General features: G+C 43.7%; 1 protein-coding gene across 3 annotated transcripts in view; it reads right to left on the bottom strand.

Moving 5' to 3' along the window:
* The window catches only part of Vwa2 (von Willebrand factor A domain containing 2), a 41,025-nt gene extending 33,878 nt beyond the window's left edge, over positions 1–7,147 (bottom strand). For 2 of the 3 annotated variants that reach the window (XM_047553296.1, XM_047553298.1), the window contains exon 1: positions 6,642–7,147. The gene's annotated coding sequence lies outside the window, so the exon portion shown is untranslated. The remainder of the gene's footprint in view (positions 1–6,641) is intronic. The other variant, XM_047553297.1, reaches the window with a different exon arrangement.
* Positions 7,148–15,656: the final 8,509 nt, after the last annotated feature.

Here is a 15,656-nt window from a genome sequence, read left to right as displayed (position 1 = left end):
GTTCAGATGGCATGGCTTGGCAGCCTTGGTGGCAGCCCTTCTTTTGTCCCCTCTAACCCTAAGCCCTTGGTCATGCACAGAAACTGCCCCATGACACACTTGTTTGACTGCCAGGTGGCAAATGCCTAAGAGTAAGGATTGTGTCTTAGTCTGTGCTGGAACCTGGTGACCCATATGTGACTCGTGCACAAAGGGCGAGGCACAGGCTTGCTGGCCACACAAAGCACTACAATGTCCCCTGCAGAGGGACAGGGGATCTCGTAGGTGCATCTTTATGCCCAGTGCATTTAATTTTGGGGGGGATGGGATGCTGGAGGTTGAGCCCAGCATTGCTTTACCACTGAGCTACACCCCCCGTCAGTCCTTTTTATTTTTGAGACAGAATCTCACTAAGTTATTGAGGCTGGCCTTAGATTTGTGATCCTCCTGCTTCAGCCTCCAGAGTCACAGGGATTACAGGCATGTGCCCCAGCTTACTGCATTCTTTTTAATAACAAGATAAAAGAAACAAATGCTATTTCAATGCGAGCACTTTTTGAACTCTTCCCACCCAATCAACTCTTTTTTTGTTTTTTTGTCGTTGTTTTGAGAGAGGATTTCACTGTGTTGCCAGACTGGCCTTGAACTCCTGGATTCAAGTGATCCTCCTGCTTCAGCCTCCCAAGTAGCTGGGACCACAGACAGGTGCCGCCATGCCCACCTTAGAAAAGAGTTCTAAAACAAGGGTGAATTCCACAGCAAAAAAGTCAACAATAACTACCACCTAGTGAGCACTTACTGCATACCTGCCAGCAAGTTCCATAAGCCCATGTCTTTTCTCCTAACCCTCATAACCAGCCAGTGAGGGTGTATTATCCCCATTTTACAGATGAGAAAACTGAGGCCCAGAGAAGGATTTTTTTTCTTTTCTTTTTTTTTTTTTTTTTGTCCCATGTGGCACAGTTAATCAGTGGCTCAAATTCCAAGCTGGACTCCCAGTGATCTGTTCAATCCATCACCTTCTGACTTCCAGATTCTGAGGAGAAATGTTGGAGCTGGGGGTGGGAGGGGACACCATGGCAGAAGTCCAGGCTCAGATAACAGGCTATGGGCAGCAATAGGAACAGAAGCCTAATTAGACACCTGGCACCCTGAATCCTGCCCTTCAGCTGTTTTCCACCAGCTAATACCCGCCAGCAACTCCCACGATGGTGCACGCAGCAGGAGCTTTCCAGGGCCCTCCACGTTCCTGTGCGAAGTAGTGGAGAGTGATCTGCAGGCCAGGGACGGGCGGGCCCTGGTTCCCAGGGGCACCTTGTCAAGCCTTTCCATTACAAAACGCCTTGCTCATCGCCTGCGCCTGCGTTCCTTGCCGTTCCATTACTCAAGCTGATCCCTCGTGTTATTCCCAGTGGCCGGGCTTCTCCCAGATGGAGTTAGAAGTGCCTCATTCCCAATATTCTCATCAGAGAGTTGTTTTGGGGTCCTGGTTCCAAACAGTCCCAGCAGCCTTTGGAACAGTGGATGAGTGAAGTTTGCTGCAGGATGCCACACACACACACACACACACACACACACACAGACACACACACCACCCTGCACTAAGCAGGGCTCACATTTCCTATGATGCTGCAAGAAGCAAAGGCCAAAAAAAGGCTGCTTTTAAAACAAGGGCTGGATCTGTGAGAGCCGAAGGCCGTGTCCAGGACAATGCCCACCTTCTCCTCAGGGATAAGCAACCCAGTGAGTGTAGGGTGAAAAAGGAAGCCACTTCCGCCCCCTTGGAAAATGCAACTGTAACCCCAAATATTAAGATTAGCCCTTGGCAGATTTCAGGATGGAAATCTGAGCCCTTACCAAGAGCACTCCAAACCTGAACAGGAAGACTAGAATGGGAGGCAAAAGTCTCCAGCCAAGCAGTCCTCGCTGTCTTTTGCTGTAACGATCACCTTCTTCATTTGGTAGAATATTTGACTCGGGCCTTGAAGTCAAGGGAAATGGAGGACACGTTTCTAGTTTGAAATGACAGGGAGAGTATTTGTGTTTTGTTTGTTTGTTTTTTTTTTTTTTTTTTTTTTTTTTCTGGAGACAGGGCTCCAGAGAGACTACAATGCCCAGGATGGCCCTGATCTCCTGGGCTCCCGTGATCCTCCTGCCTCAGCTTCCCAAGGAGCTGGGACTGCAGGCATGACCACCACGCCCAGTTAGGGAGAGCATTTTAAAAACTGCCCAGGAAAAGTCACACTCTCCTAGAAGAATCAGTAAATTCTCAGAACATAACATTCTGACCACCAAAAGGCATCACCAAGGGTGAATGATATGCCATTTTGGATTTTGGGGGCATTAATCCAGGGCCTCTCACGTTCCCTGCACCTACTAAGAGGCAGTTTTAGACAATGGATTTTCATGTTTGTTTGGCTGGTATCTGAAATGCTTTACATTGTTTAGAATCCAAAGTCCCTATAGTGGAACTCTGGAGAATTCTGAGTTATGGGAGAACGCACACACACAGGACTGGAAGTACAGAGAAAGAGTTCCAGCCCAGTTGGGTGACTCTGCAAGTAACAACCTCCCCCGCCTCAGTATTCATCTGTCCAATGGGGAGAATCCGAGTTTCACAAACTCTGTGATAAAGACCCCGTGAGGCAGTGTGGGAAAGTCCTTGCTAAATGGTAGCTGCTTCTTTTCTAAACTGATGATGTTAAAAGGTTATTACATTTAACATATTTCACTGAACAAAATCCTTAACCCTGTAAGGTAGATATTATCACTTCCATTTCAATAGATGAGGAAAACAGTCTTGGAGAAGGTAGGGCTTAAGGCCATAGAGCTAGCAAACCACACACGAGGAGTCCAGGCCAGATCTCAGCCCTAAGAAGGGCGCGGTACCCTGATGGAGTAGAAGGAGCAGTGATCAGACATGATAACCGTGCATGAACTTTTCTGGTTAATTCCTTCACTCAGTCTCTCGATTTCCTTCTGTAAAATGGGGGCAACACCACCCACTTCTTTACCTGGGAAGGTTGTTGCCAGAATTCCATGACACCCCAAACTGAAGGCCCTTTGGACAAGAACCAAGTTTCCTAATTTGAGATCTCAGAAATCCAGGCCAAGAGCAGAGCTGAGCATGTTTGTGGCAGCATAATTCACAACAGCAAACTATGGAACCAAGCTAGGTGTCCATCAATGGATGAAAGGATAAAGAAAATGTGGCATATATACACAACGAAGTTTTATTCAGTCATAAAGAATGAAATTATGTCATTTGCAGGAAAAGGGATGGAATTTGAGACCACTGTGTTAAGCAAAATAAGCCAAACTCAGAAGATCAAGGGTCATATGTTTTCTCTCATGTGGAAGCAAGAGAGGCAAAAGGGAAAGAAAGGTGGTGGGGTTGTGGGGTGGGAAGTACAGAGAAAGAGTTCCAGCCCAGCTGGGTGACTCTGCAAGTAACAACCATTGTAAATTTTCAGTACAATGAAAATTGAAGGGAGATTAGTAGAGGAAAGGACCTGGGGGAGGGAAAGGGGAAATACTGGGGAGTCATATTGGCCAAAATATATTGTTACATTGTGAGCATATACAAATGTATACAACAAATCCCACCAATAAAAAATAAATAAGAATAAAAGGGCAAGGCTAAGGAGAGGAAGATTAGTGATGATAATTACACCCAGGGAAAGCCAGCAGATAATTCTGTGGAAGAAGAGGAAAAGCAGCAGACCAGAGTCACTTAGATGAAAGGGCAAACTGAGTGGGGAGACTTTAGCTGTCCCAAGGGCTGCTTTGGGTGATGCTGAAACAGGAGGGAAAGAACATGCAGAGCCCTCAATAGCCTTGTAGATGGTGGGAGGGATTTTTTTTTAAATAGCCTTACTGGATAAAATAAAAATTAGCAACTGCATTATAGCCCTCCCAATTAAAAGGATTTTTTAAAAAATTCACTGATGTGTGGAATGCAAAAGTTTGAGGACCAGTGTTTTAAATAATGCCTCATTGTATTGCTGATAGACTTGATAAAATTATAAGAAATTTCATTTATCCACTGAAAATCATTAAGCATCCACCCAGTGCCCAGCACACTTCTAGGTATTGGGGACGCGATGGAAATGCTTTGGAACTGTCAGACACCCACAAGGCAGTGGCCTCATTAACAAAAGGTACTTTCATCAGGAGCTTATCCCAATGTCCCACTGTCAATTAAGGACTGTGGCTGGGTGCGGTAGCACAGGCCTGTAATCCTAGCAGCTCAGGAGGCTGAGGCAGGAGGATCATGAATTCAAAGCAGCCTTAGTGAGGCCCTAAGCAACTCAGCAAGACCCTGTCTCTAAATAAAATACAAAAAAAGGCTGGGGATATGTCTTAGTAGTGAAGCACCCCTGGGTTCAATCCCAGGTATAAAAAAAATTAATGATTGTGCTGTTTATGAAGCTTATTTAAAAGCCCAGAGTAGGGCTGGGGATATAGTTTAGAGATAGAGCACTTGCCTAGCACAGTCAAAGCCCTGGTGTTTGATCCCCAGCACTAACTCCCCACCCCATCTCCCCCCAAAAAACCCAAAAAACCAAAGAAGCAGCCAGAGGTAGAAACTTAAAACATCAATGTGTATCACTAGGTGAAAGAAGTCAATCAGAAAAACAAACAGTATGATTCCAACTATATGACATTCTGGAAAATGAAAACTATGGAGATAAAAAATTCAATTATTGCCAGTGGCTGGGGAGGAAGGATGAGTAGGCAGAGCACAAAAGATTTTAAGGCAGTGAAAATATTCTGTGTGATATTGTCATGGTGAATACATGTCAAATCCATAAGATGTGCAACATCAAGAATAAATGCTAAACTATGGACTTTATGATGTGTCACTGTAGTGTAAAATATGCACCATTCTGGTGGGAGACCAGAGTATAATGGGGACAGGGGATATGGGAACTCTCTTCTGCTCAACCTTGATATGAACCTAAAACTCTAAAACTGGATGTCCTTGTCTATGAAAATCTGACTATGATTCATGCCAAGGGTCTCCAGTCCACTACAGGGAGAGGAAATGATGACAAGTTCTGGATCGTGGGCCAAGAAACAACTTTAAGGACAAAGGTATCATTGATGGCTTTCAGACACACAAGGAATGATGAAGGAAGGAATACTCCTCTGCCCTGGGATTTTCCTGGAAAGCTAGTCTGTGAAATTCTTATACCCCCAGGATGTGGCTCTGAGCTGGATGTTTACAGAGGAAGAGTCACACAGAGAGTGGTTTCAAGTTGCTGGAAGCAAGTGACCCTCCTGGGGCCTTTGCCAAATATAGTACCTGAGTTTCCTTCTGAAAACTGTCCCTGTCTTTTCTCAATCTACCTTTCTTAATACAATAATGTCACGTTGGGAGCAAAGTAGACCTTGAATTTTTAGGCCTTAATCTATAAAACACTTAGAGGTTCTATAGTTGGTCTGTTTAATTTGTCAATTGAAAAATAACTCCAAAATGTAAAAAAGGATTATTTTAAGCCACCTGAATGACCCTGTCCATAGAACACAAACTCAACATGAGCTCAGGTCATCAGGTAGGAGAACTGCAAAAAGGTGAGGAAAACTTCCACAAGACTCAGATGTTGTTTTCAATAAGGCGGGGAAGTTTCCTCAGGATTCAGGTGCCATCTTAGCCCCAGTGTTGAGATTATCCAGCTTAGTCCACGTGTATCCAGGGGTCACACAAATGGTGTCAACACAGAGGCTGATGACAAATAACTGTCAAAAAGGCCCCAAACTGCCCAGCTCTGACTTCCCAGCCTACACCACTGCATCTTTCCACAAGGCTCCGATTAGTGAAATTCAAACAACCTGGAAGCTCTCAAGTACAAATATGGTACTTTTCTCTGGAGAAACTTTGGTTCACAATTAAAGGTGCTTATTATTTGAAAAATAATACAGGTTCTAATTATTCAGATAGCTCTCCAAGACATCCAACATGTCGCCTACTGTCCACATTCAAAGGCTCACTCTTGTCCCAATCAAAGGCAGCAAGGTGCCCTTCCCTCTTCCGCTGCTGTCCACAATTCTGAAATCAAAGTTCCCACGGTAGGGTTTGGAGGCCCTCCCTTTTTCTGTCTCACAGGGCAGGTGGCCAAGAGCGGGCCTTGGGTGGGAGAAGCACAGAAAGCAGGGCTGAGCCAGAGGAGGGTAGGGATCAGGGTGCGGGGCTGCGGGGTGTGTCTGTGGTGTGAAGGTGGGGGAGCTGGTGATGGAGATAAGTTTCCCCCCAGACCAGAAGTGTGTTTTTATGTGCACAGGTAGGGGCGCGAACGCGCAGGCACGGCGACACAGACGGCGGAGCGTGTGACAGATTTCTCCCGCCTGTAAAGTCACCAAGGAGGACAAATTCCCTGAACTTCCCATGGCCCAAGGTGAGTCTCTCAGGCAGCGGGCCCCTCTCTGGTTTTGCTTGCAGAGATTCTGCTGGGGTCACCAGGCTGCCTGGGAAAACCGCAGTCACCATAACACCTGTATACATCCTGTAACTGGGGGGAGGGCATGTTCCCAGGGCCTTCATGCAAAAGGCGAGTCCCCTTCCGCAGCCACCAGTGAAGGGCGCGCCGTGACCGTGCCAGGCAGCTCGGGTTCCATACGACATTCTCTCCTCCACCCAGACACTGAGCCCCTACACTTACCTGCGTGCCGCGCCCCTCGGCTCGGCGCGCGTGTCCCGGCCCACGACCTCCGCGGCTCAGCCCGGGCGGACCGCGGGGCAAGAGCGAGGCGCACGCCAGGTGCGCTCCTGCGCGGACGCCGACTTCCAGGCAAGGCCGCGCTCAGGTGGGCGCAGACAAAGCCGAACAAAGCCCGCAACGCCCGCGCGGGCCGGCGAGCCTCCACGGTCCGGGTAGGGGCGGCTGGGTCGCGGCGGGCTCCCCTCCCAGGAGCGCGAACCGTCGGCCGCCGCCCCTGCCCAGGCTGCTAGCGGGGCTTGCGGGCAGCGGCAGCGCGGAGCCAACTCGGGCGGTGACTCACCGGGCGGAGCGCGGCGGGGAGCGCACGCCGCCTAGGCCCCTCTGCTGACAGGCGCGGGCTCGGCTCGGGCCAGGGGGCGCTGCGGACCCGCGCAGGGACGCCCCGGGGGGCGGCAGCCACGTGAGACACCTGTTGGTCTCTCCTGGGAGAGGCGAGCAGAGCCGCGCCCTCCTAAGTGAGGGTGGTGTGTCGGGCGCCTCTGGGATCGGCGCTGGCCTCGCCCCTCGCGTTTTTTAACAAGGTGTTGGCCAAGTTGGCAAGTTAGCAAAGTACGTCTCTGCGGGCCTCTCAGCCTCTGAGCTCAGCAGTGAGCAATGTGCCATCCATCGCTGTCTGCTCCGCAAGCTTTACTGCTCCGACTCATGAGAAAACCTTGACTTCGGCTTCGTTTGTTTGTATGGCAATTGCCTTTTGTTAACTTGCCTCTCCCATTATTGCAGTCGGGTGATAAAAAGTCGACCTTCTGACCAGCATCCTTGTTCAAGTCTAGAGGGTGCCTGATTTTTTAAAATCAAATGCCACCGAACAAAACAGCACAATGTCTGGCAGGACGCTTTGTACATAGTAAGCTGTTAATGAATGTTGGCTCTTACCTACAGTTTTCATACTTCATCAAAAAAGTAGCCTTGCATAATGTATGCTCATTGCAAAACAACAACAACAAAAAAAAGAAACCTGTAAGGAAAGCACGTTGTAAAACCACTGATCCACTGCAGACCGAGATCATCTGTTAATGTTGTGGTCCCTCCTTCCAATATTATTCTACTTACATAAAAATCTGCATATTTTATTCATCCCATTCATACTGTACCATACTCTACATTAATTTCTCACTTCCTTTTTTGAACATCTGTATTTTTAGGAACTACATGATATTCTAAATGTGCTTTATCTGTCTTTTTTTTTTTTTTTTTTTTTTTTTTTTTTTTTTTTTTTAAGGCAGTGAGACGGTCTTACTAAATTACCCAGGCTGGCCTTGAACTTGCCATCCTCCTGCCTCAAACTCTGGAGTGGCTGGGATGACTAGCATGTGCCACCCTGTCCAGCTTATCTGCTATTGTTGAACATTCAACTTTGAATTTTAATCATGTGCTTTGTGCTTTTGCCCAATTACTTCTTTGCAAGAAAGTAAACTTCTAGGCTACAGGGTATGTGCAATTTGGGAAATTTTATGCGTCTTATCAAATTGCCTTCTAGGAAGTTGACTTGTTTCCTCTTCTCCAAGCCCTTCCCCATTATTCCTGTGTTGATCAGATAGGCGAATAGCAATTTTATTTTTACAAATTTCCTTTATAAAAATTAGAAGAGCATTGCATTTTCATCTACAGTTCTCAGTTGATCTTCAACCCTCCAGACATTGACAGCCTTCAGTGAAACTGATTCCTGGTAACTTTAGAGTTGCAAACCTTGCTGAAGAGGAGGAAAAAAAGACTCATTTTCCACATAATTCATTCTTCTCAATAACGTCTAATGAGCATGGTGCGGGGGGACCAGCAACAATGACAACAAACAGGGCCACTTCAAGCAGCATACGCCACGTGCCAGTATGTCATCTTGGAAGAGAACATGGGTAAATGCAAGGTAAGGGTGGTTGCTGCCTCTAGATCAGCAAGTGTTGTTTATGAGAAATGCAATGCAAGACACCCGTGGAATGCTTTAGTGGCCTCATTGAAAAGTGAAACAGGTAAACTACGTTTTAGTAAGAAACTCAGAGATGCAAAACATTATACAAACATGTAATCAATAGAGATTTTATACTGTCTTCAAAATTCTATTGTATTTGCACATATAGCACCTCTTAGTTTGGACTGGCCACATTGAGTGCTCAATAGCCACATGTGGTGAGTGACCTGTGTTGCTCCAGGTATATGGCAGACCCTGGAGTCCTGGACCGTCCACCACTAACTCCTCCTCTCCCCAACCCATGCTGGTTGTTCAACATTTCTCTGTAAACTTTTGCCTAATGAGTTTAGAGAATCTGTTTCAATCCTGGGCATTCCTGACATTTTTGACCTGCCTTTAATTGGGGGCATTTCACATTTGCATTCCCTGAAGAGCTAGAAGTATAAATACTGGTAGAGATAACAGTTGCTGTGAACTTCTCATCAAAGCATCAGCAAAGCCCAGTCTGCCTTAGATACCTTTCAGGTCTTAACAGGTATTCACCAGGGAAGGTGGCTCATGCTCTGCAGAGCAGGGAGTGGGTCACTTGCAGGGGTGAAGCTCCTTTGTCACCCACAACAACCCTTCCTTTGAAGATTTATGGAAATTTTAACATTGAGTTATGGAAGGGCCACCATCCTGAAGGGTGAAGGGTCAAGAGCTCCTTGCTTTTCAGGACTTTTGCCTTATTCATCTCTTCAGCCCCAATGCCTGGTAATTTATATGTAAATATCCTTTTAAAATGTGAATTATGTCAACATTCTGTTCACCATATTTCAAGGCATGGAGATGATTTTGAGATCCATGCAGAGATAAATGAGGACTTCAACATTCAGTGACAGGCACCAGGAGGCGCCTAGTGTAATAGAAGGACCACAGCTTTGGAGATGAAGTGGTCTAGGGTTCTCCAACTAGGTCCCCTGCCTCTTGGCTTTGTAACAGAAAAAATGCTTTGATTTCTCAGTTTCCTGACGTATGAAGTACAATGGGTAGGGCGATTCCGACCCTGTGGAACCCCTACTCGAATTCCTTGAATCCAGTCCTCAAAATGAGGAAAGCACCCATGAAAGGAACAGATGCAAAGGATGCCACAGACCTGCGAAGTTCCTCATTCCCCCTGAACCACAGCCAGCCACCAACCAGAGCCTCGTTGAGAAATCAAACAGGACACAATGCCCACTAAATGGCAAAGCAGCCGTCCTGGAGGAAACAAAAGGCCCGGTTCCCAAGTGCTTCATAGGCAGCATAAGTTGTGGTGGGGGCAGGAGGAGAGAAATGCTGCCATCTCCCTGAGGCCCCCTGGGCTTGGAATAGACACGAACTGTTGTAAAAGTGATAGCATACTTCCCAGCTTCTCCTTAAAACAGAAGAATCTTGCAAAAAATAGTGCTGGATTTGGTTTTAGGGAGTGTGATGCTTTCCTTTTTTGATGTTTTTGATTTCGTTTTCTTTATTGTGGTGAATCCAATTTAAATTATAGTACAAAATGCTTAACAAACATCAGAGATCTGTACTAACATTTAAGACTAATTTTTGTGAAGGAAATAATATGGTAATTTTAAAACACTTAAACCTTTTGCCTCTAAGAGATACATAAATAAGCAGACAACCTTCAAGGAGATCGGTACTGTGCAGACTTTTTAAACCTACTAATGGGTAACCTGTAGCATAGAACTGATGAAATACTGCAGCAGAAACGGTAAATAACAAAGTGGTAACTCTCACACACAGTTATCACAATCCCCATCCTAAACACCATTCGGATACAGCAACTATTTTCTAAGAAAATGGGCTGCTTTTCCTCACTAGGATGCTTCAAAATGTGTCTTTCCAAACTAAAATGCCTTTCCAACACTGGTACTTTTAAAACCAGTAGAACTTCTGGTTATACAAATCAGGCTTAATAAATACTCCTTTCAGAAACAATTTTAAAGAGAGAACACTTTATTTCTTCTAATTAGTGATACATGACAGAATGCATTTTGACACATCATACACAGGAGTACAACTTCTCATCCTTCTGGTTGTATATGAGAGTTACATGGGTTGTGTAATCATGTATGCACTCAGGGTCATAATGTCTGATTCATTCTATCATTTCTACCCCTATACCCCCTTTCCCACCCTGTTTAAATCAGAGTGCCTCTATTCTTCCCGAGCATGCCCCCCAACACACATTGTGAATTGGCATCCACATATCAGAGAAAACATTTGGCCTTTGGTTCTTTGGGGTTGGCTTATTTCACTTAGCATAGTATTCTCCAGTTCCATCCATTTGCTGGCAAATGCCATAATTTCATTCTTCTTTAAAGCTGAGTAATATTCCATTGTGCATATGTGCCAGTTTCTTTATTCATCTGTTGAAGGACACCTAGGTTTATTCCATAGTTTAGCTATTGTGAATTGAGGTGCTATAAACATTGATGTGGCTGCATCACTACAGTAGGCTGATTTGAAGTCCTTTGGGTATAAACCAAGGAGTGGGATAACTGGGTCAAATGGTGGGTCCATTCCAAGTTTTCTTAGGAATTTCCATACTTCTTTCCAGAGTGGTTGTACCAATTTGCAGTCCTGAATGTGATGCTTTCTGAATCAAGTAAACATGAAGTTTCTACAAGGGCAAAGTCTTGGTAACGGTCATTCAACCAACATTCCAAAATGCCCAGTGCTCTATGTTACACTGTCAATACTTTCCTGCGATTACCATTTCCTTTCCCAATCTGTTGAGTTTCGACACACATGTATGCCTTAAGTATTCACTGAATGAATTTTGGAAAGGATCTGTGAGGGTGGGCAGTAATCTCACTGCCAACCCATCACTTTAATCCCAGGAAGCAAAATCATCTCCCAATTCCATCTACAAGTCTACAACTAGAGACTGCCTTCCAATTCTTTTTATCTAGAAAAACAAAAACCTCTAAGAACCTTCCTCATGTGTTTGTTGAGAACTGCTTGTGTGTAACTTGGGCTACAGAACCATGTTTACTGCTGAGGAACCTGGATGTCCTCTTTGACTAGTCCCAGGGCTCCACTTGCTACTTGCCTCTAGACCAGGTCACTAGAAACACTAATATCAGCTGGTCATCTCAAAAAAGATTTAAATTCTCTCTGGGAATCAGGCAGCATAGGTCCTGCTGGAAAGGATTTTCATGTGTTAGTTTCTAGAGCATTTATTATATAGCAAGAGTTCAATTTCAGAATATGAATTGTCCTTATTCACAATTTTAAGAGTTTTTTATTTCTTGCTGCTGTGGCAAAACAATTCTAGAAAAACAAAAGACATGGGAATATGGCCTTTCCCCCTTAGTCCCTGGGAGTTCAATTTAATCCAAATGACAGAAAGTTCTTCCACACAAATGAGATATGATTTATGTCAGTACCTATAAGGCCTCTACCCAGGAATAAACTTTATTGGGTATATGGTCTCAGCTCTATTATACTTATGACAAAACTAGATATTTTGCAGGGAATCAAAGACTAGAATTGGCACTGGTGGTTAGCAGGACCATAAGTAGGGCCTACTAAACAATGAATCCAGCATCTACCACAATGTCAGGAACATAGTTGGAGCTCAGAAAGTATTTGTTGAATGAAACATATACCTGGCATATTAAGAAACCTAGTAAGTTTCTCAAATGAACCAGGAGATGTTCAGTCCACACCTCTATAGGGCTAGTGCTATAGGTGATATTTGTCCTTTTTGGGAACAAGGTATATAATTCAATCACCAAATGATATAAAACTCTCTTCAAGCCAGGTGCAGTAGTGCACACCTATAATCCCAGCAACTCTGGAAGCTGAGGCAGGAGAAAAGCAAGTTCAAGGCCAGCCTCAGCAACTTAGACCCTGTCTCAAAATAAAAAACAAAAAAGGGCTGGGATGTGGCTCAGTGGTCAAGTGACCCTAGGTTCAATCCCCAGTACCAAAACCAAACCAAACCAAACCAAAAATTCTCTTTAAATAACTTCTATTCAAATGTCTAGTACCGTATCATATAGCACTGGGATCTGAAGAAAAGAACTTTGACTCACATTTTTGTGTTCTTCCGGTAGCTTCCCTAGCTTTCCATAGTCAAACAGTGTGGGGACTGCCCAGTGCCATGTGCACTTCCACCCTGGAGTGGAGCGCACAGTATGAACAAGCCGAATACTCAGTGCTCTGGTGTAAGTAAGGAAGAGAACATGAGCAACATGCCAGCAACGAGGAAGAAAAGGAAAGCTGGTTGACAATGAAGGATTTTATTGGGCAAAGCAGCACAATCTTATCAAAAATAGAAGCACATCAATGTCTGAACAACTTTTTATATAAGAAAATTCCACTTAAATCTAGCAGAACAACTGACACACATTACCAGTAAATGCAAAAACAACAAAAAAACAGACCTTTGTAATTGGTGACAACACACGAAGTTGTCCTAGTTTGATAGATACATCATGGGAAAATTCCCAAGTCAGCTTGCCCATAATTATACAATGTGAATTTAGGAGAATTTAATATCATGTGCTTCAAGAAAAATATATACTGTTTTTAAACTTAAATTGATAACTATATTTGTCCTTCAGAAAGCAGTAAATTCTTTCTCTAGTAAAAAATCTCACTGGGTACAGATTTGGAAGGGGATAGATGGCAGGAAAAGTAAAAGTCCCGTCCCAGTGGACCTGAGCTCAGGGACAGACTCCACGCCTCGAGGCTAGAAGAAAAGCAATCTGATCGATGATGGTGAGAAGCAGCTGAAGCCCTCACAGAATGGACAGGAAAAGAGCAGACGGTAAAGGTGCAAGGAACCAAAGAACATTTATTATGTGGAAGAGGCAAATGATGACAGGGAGCACAGAGAATATTAGGAAACATCTCAAACACATGAAAATAACAAAGCTCGTATGTCTACCCTTTAGATTTATCCAATGTTAACACAGAATCATATTTTCTTTCTTCAGTTCTTCTAAGTAATAAAAAGTTATAGGGCTGGGGATGTGGCTTAGTGGTAGAGCACTTGCCTAGCATGCGTGAGGCCCTGGGTTCAATCCCAAGCACAGAAAATGGAAAAAAAAAAAAAAAAAAAGTTATATATACAGTGGAAAGCCCTACATATCCTTTCCAGGCATTCCCATGAATTTTCTATGACTCTTCTTTCCAAGACTTATTTGGTGGAAAGAAAAGGTGGGGAGCTAGCAACCTAACAGAACAATGGTAAGCAAGCAAAAATGGAGGCAAAAAAGATCATTAAAGGAAAAGCAAAGGTTCCATTAAAACACATGAGATGCAATGCTTTTTCTCAAGTCTAGTTTTCATCGTTTCCTTCATGTTTATTTCCAAAAGACACTGTTCCTGAAAGAAAAATCAACCATTATTACACCTTACATAAATGCTCAATCTCTACACTTCTTAATTTCTATTTTAAGTACAAACAAACCAACATTCACCTTCAACTGAAATTACACTTTAAAATCAAATCTGTGAGTTAAAAAAGCTCACCACTAGCATAAGTATAGCTGTTCATACCACCTTTCACAAAAAACAGCTGTTGGCACTTTCCTTCAAACAAAGTGTTTGATATTAATTTGTATGTTAAAGTATCACTTTTGAGCAATATATTTCAAAAGGTTTATGCTCTGATTGCCTACCACAGCACCCCTATTTTGGCAATTTACAATTAAATTATCAACTAATAAATTCCTCCAGAGATGATGTAATACTTACACTTTTAAGCATTTTCTCTACTTCTAGGAAGACTAATATAGAGGGAAGAGTGAATATTCAACTGCATTTGCTTAAGTAAGCATTATGCAATTTTTTCTAACATAACTCCTTAAAAGTTTATGTCCTATAACTGATGTAATCTATAAAGATGCTGTAGCACAGCACACAGATTGCAGTCAAGGGCAGTAGAGAGAACTCAGCTTCTAGTCATAAGCACTAATCTTCAGTCTATGTATGAGATCTTGTGCAGCTGGGAACCTCAGCTTCCTCATCCTTAAAATGAGGTCTACTTTCTTTTGAAGGGTATTGTAAAGATTAAGCATGTAACTTCATGTACACAAAACAGCAGCCAACACTAAAGCTTAATGTATTAGAGGAAGGACTGAAAGCTGTAAATGCAACTGTTAAATCAGCCCTTACTAGAAACAATCTAAAATTTGCAAAGGAAATAAATTGTGAGAATCAAAACTGTTGTTCCTGCATTAATGACAATGTGCTTAGAATGCAACTGTACTTTCTTAAAAACAAACATAGCAAGTATATTACCACATGGAAAATATTTTAACACTGTTGGTTCCTACCTGGAGCAACCATACCCACAAGACAATCACAAAGAGCAGCCGCTTGAGCAATCTCCAAATGGCTGACAAAAATTACACTTGGATTAAGTAAAGCAAAGATATGAAGTGAATGAAGTTCCTTTGCTCTTGTTACATCAATTGTTCAATTATAAGGAGGACAATTCCATTTTGATCATAAGTTCTAGTTACTATTTATCACAGAGTCATTTCTGATGGCAATCTTAAGACAAAAGATCCCAGACAATCAAAAAGTGGGGCAACTACTGGTTTAGAGTCACCCACAGCCCAAAGAGGAAGCAAGGTTCCATTCTGAAAGGAATCTGTCTCTGCTGACAGCATTCCATTTCACATCCTTCAGGTTCTCTTCCAAAAGGTGCCAATCTTCTTTGTAGTGATATGTACTGTGAGATCTGAGATGATTCGATTCTGGACGTGAGGACTCTGAAGCTAAGCCTCACCTAGAACAATCTTTACAATCCTTCCACATACCAATAACACCCACACTCTCAAAATCAAACAGGAACAGGGAAAGGCCATGGCAACCCACACTCGTGGAGCATCAGAGAAAACCATCAGATCAGACCTCGGGAGACAGCAAAAGCATCCCAGCCAAATTCAGATCATTACATCTAAAGTAAGGCACAGCTGGCACAGGGGTCACTCCATCAGCTACCCTTGACAGCACAGCCTCTAACTGGCAATTACAGAAGTGCAAAAACAAACTTAACTTAC

The sequence above is a fragment of the Sciurus carolinensis genome, chromosome 5 (assembly GCF_902686445.1).
Source record: "Sciurus carolinensis chromosome 5, mSciCar1.2, whole genome shotgun sequence".
Taxonomy (NCBI): domain Eukaryota; kingdom Metazoa; phylum Chordata; class Mammalia; order Rodentia; family Sciuridae; genus Sciurus; species Sciurus carolinensis.
Note: the sequence above shows the minus strand (reverse complement) of the source record. Positions and strands in the feature narration are given on the sequence as shown.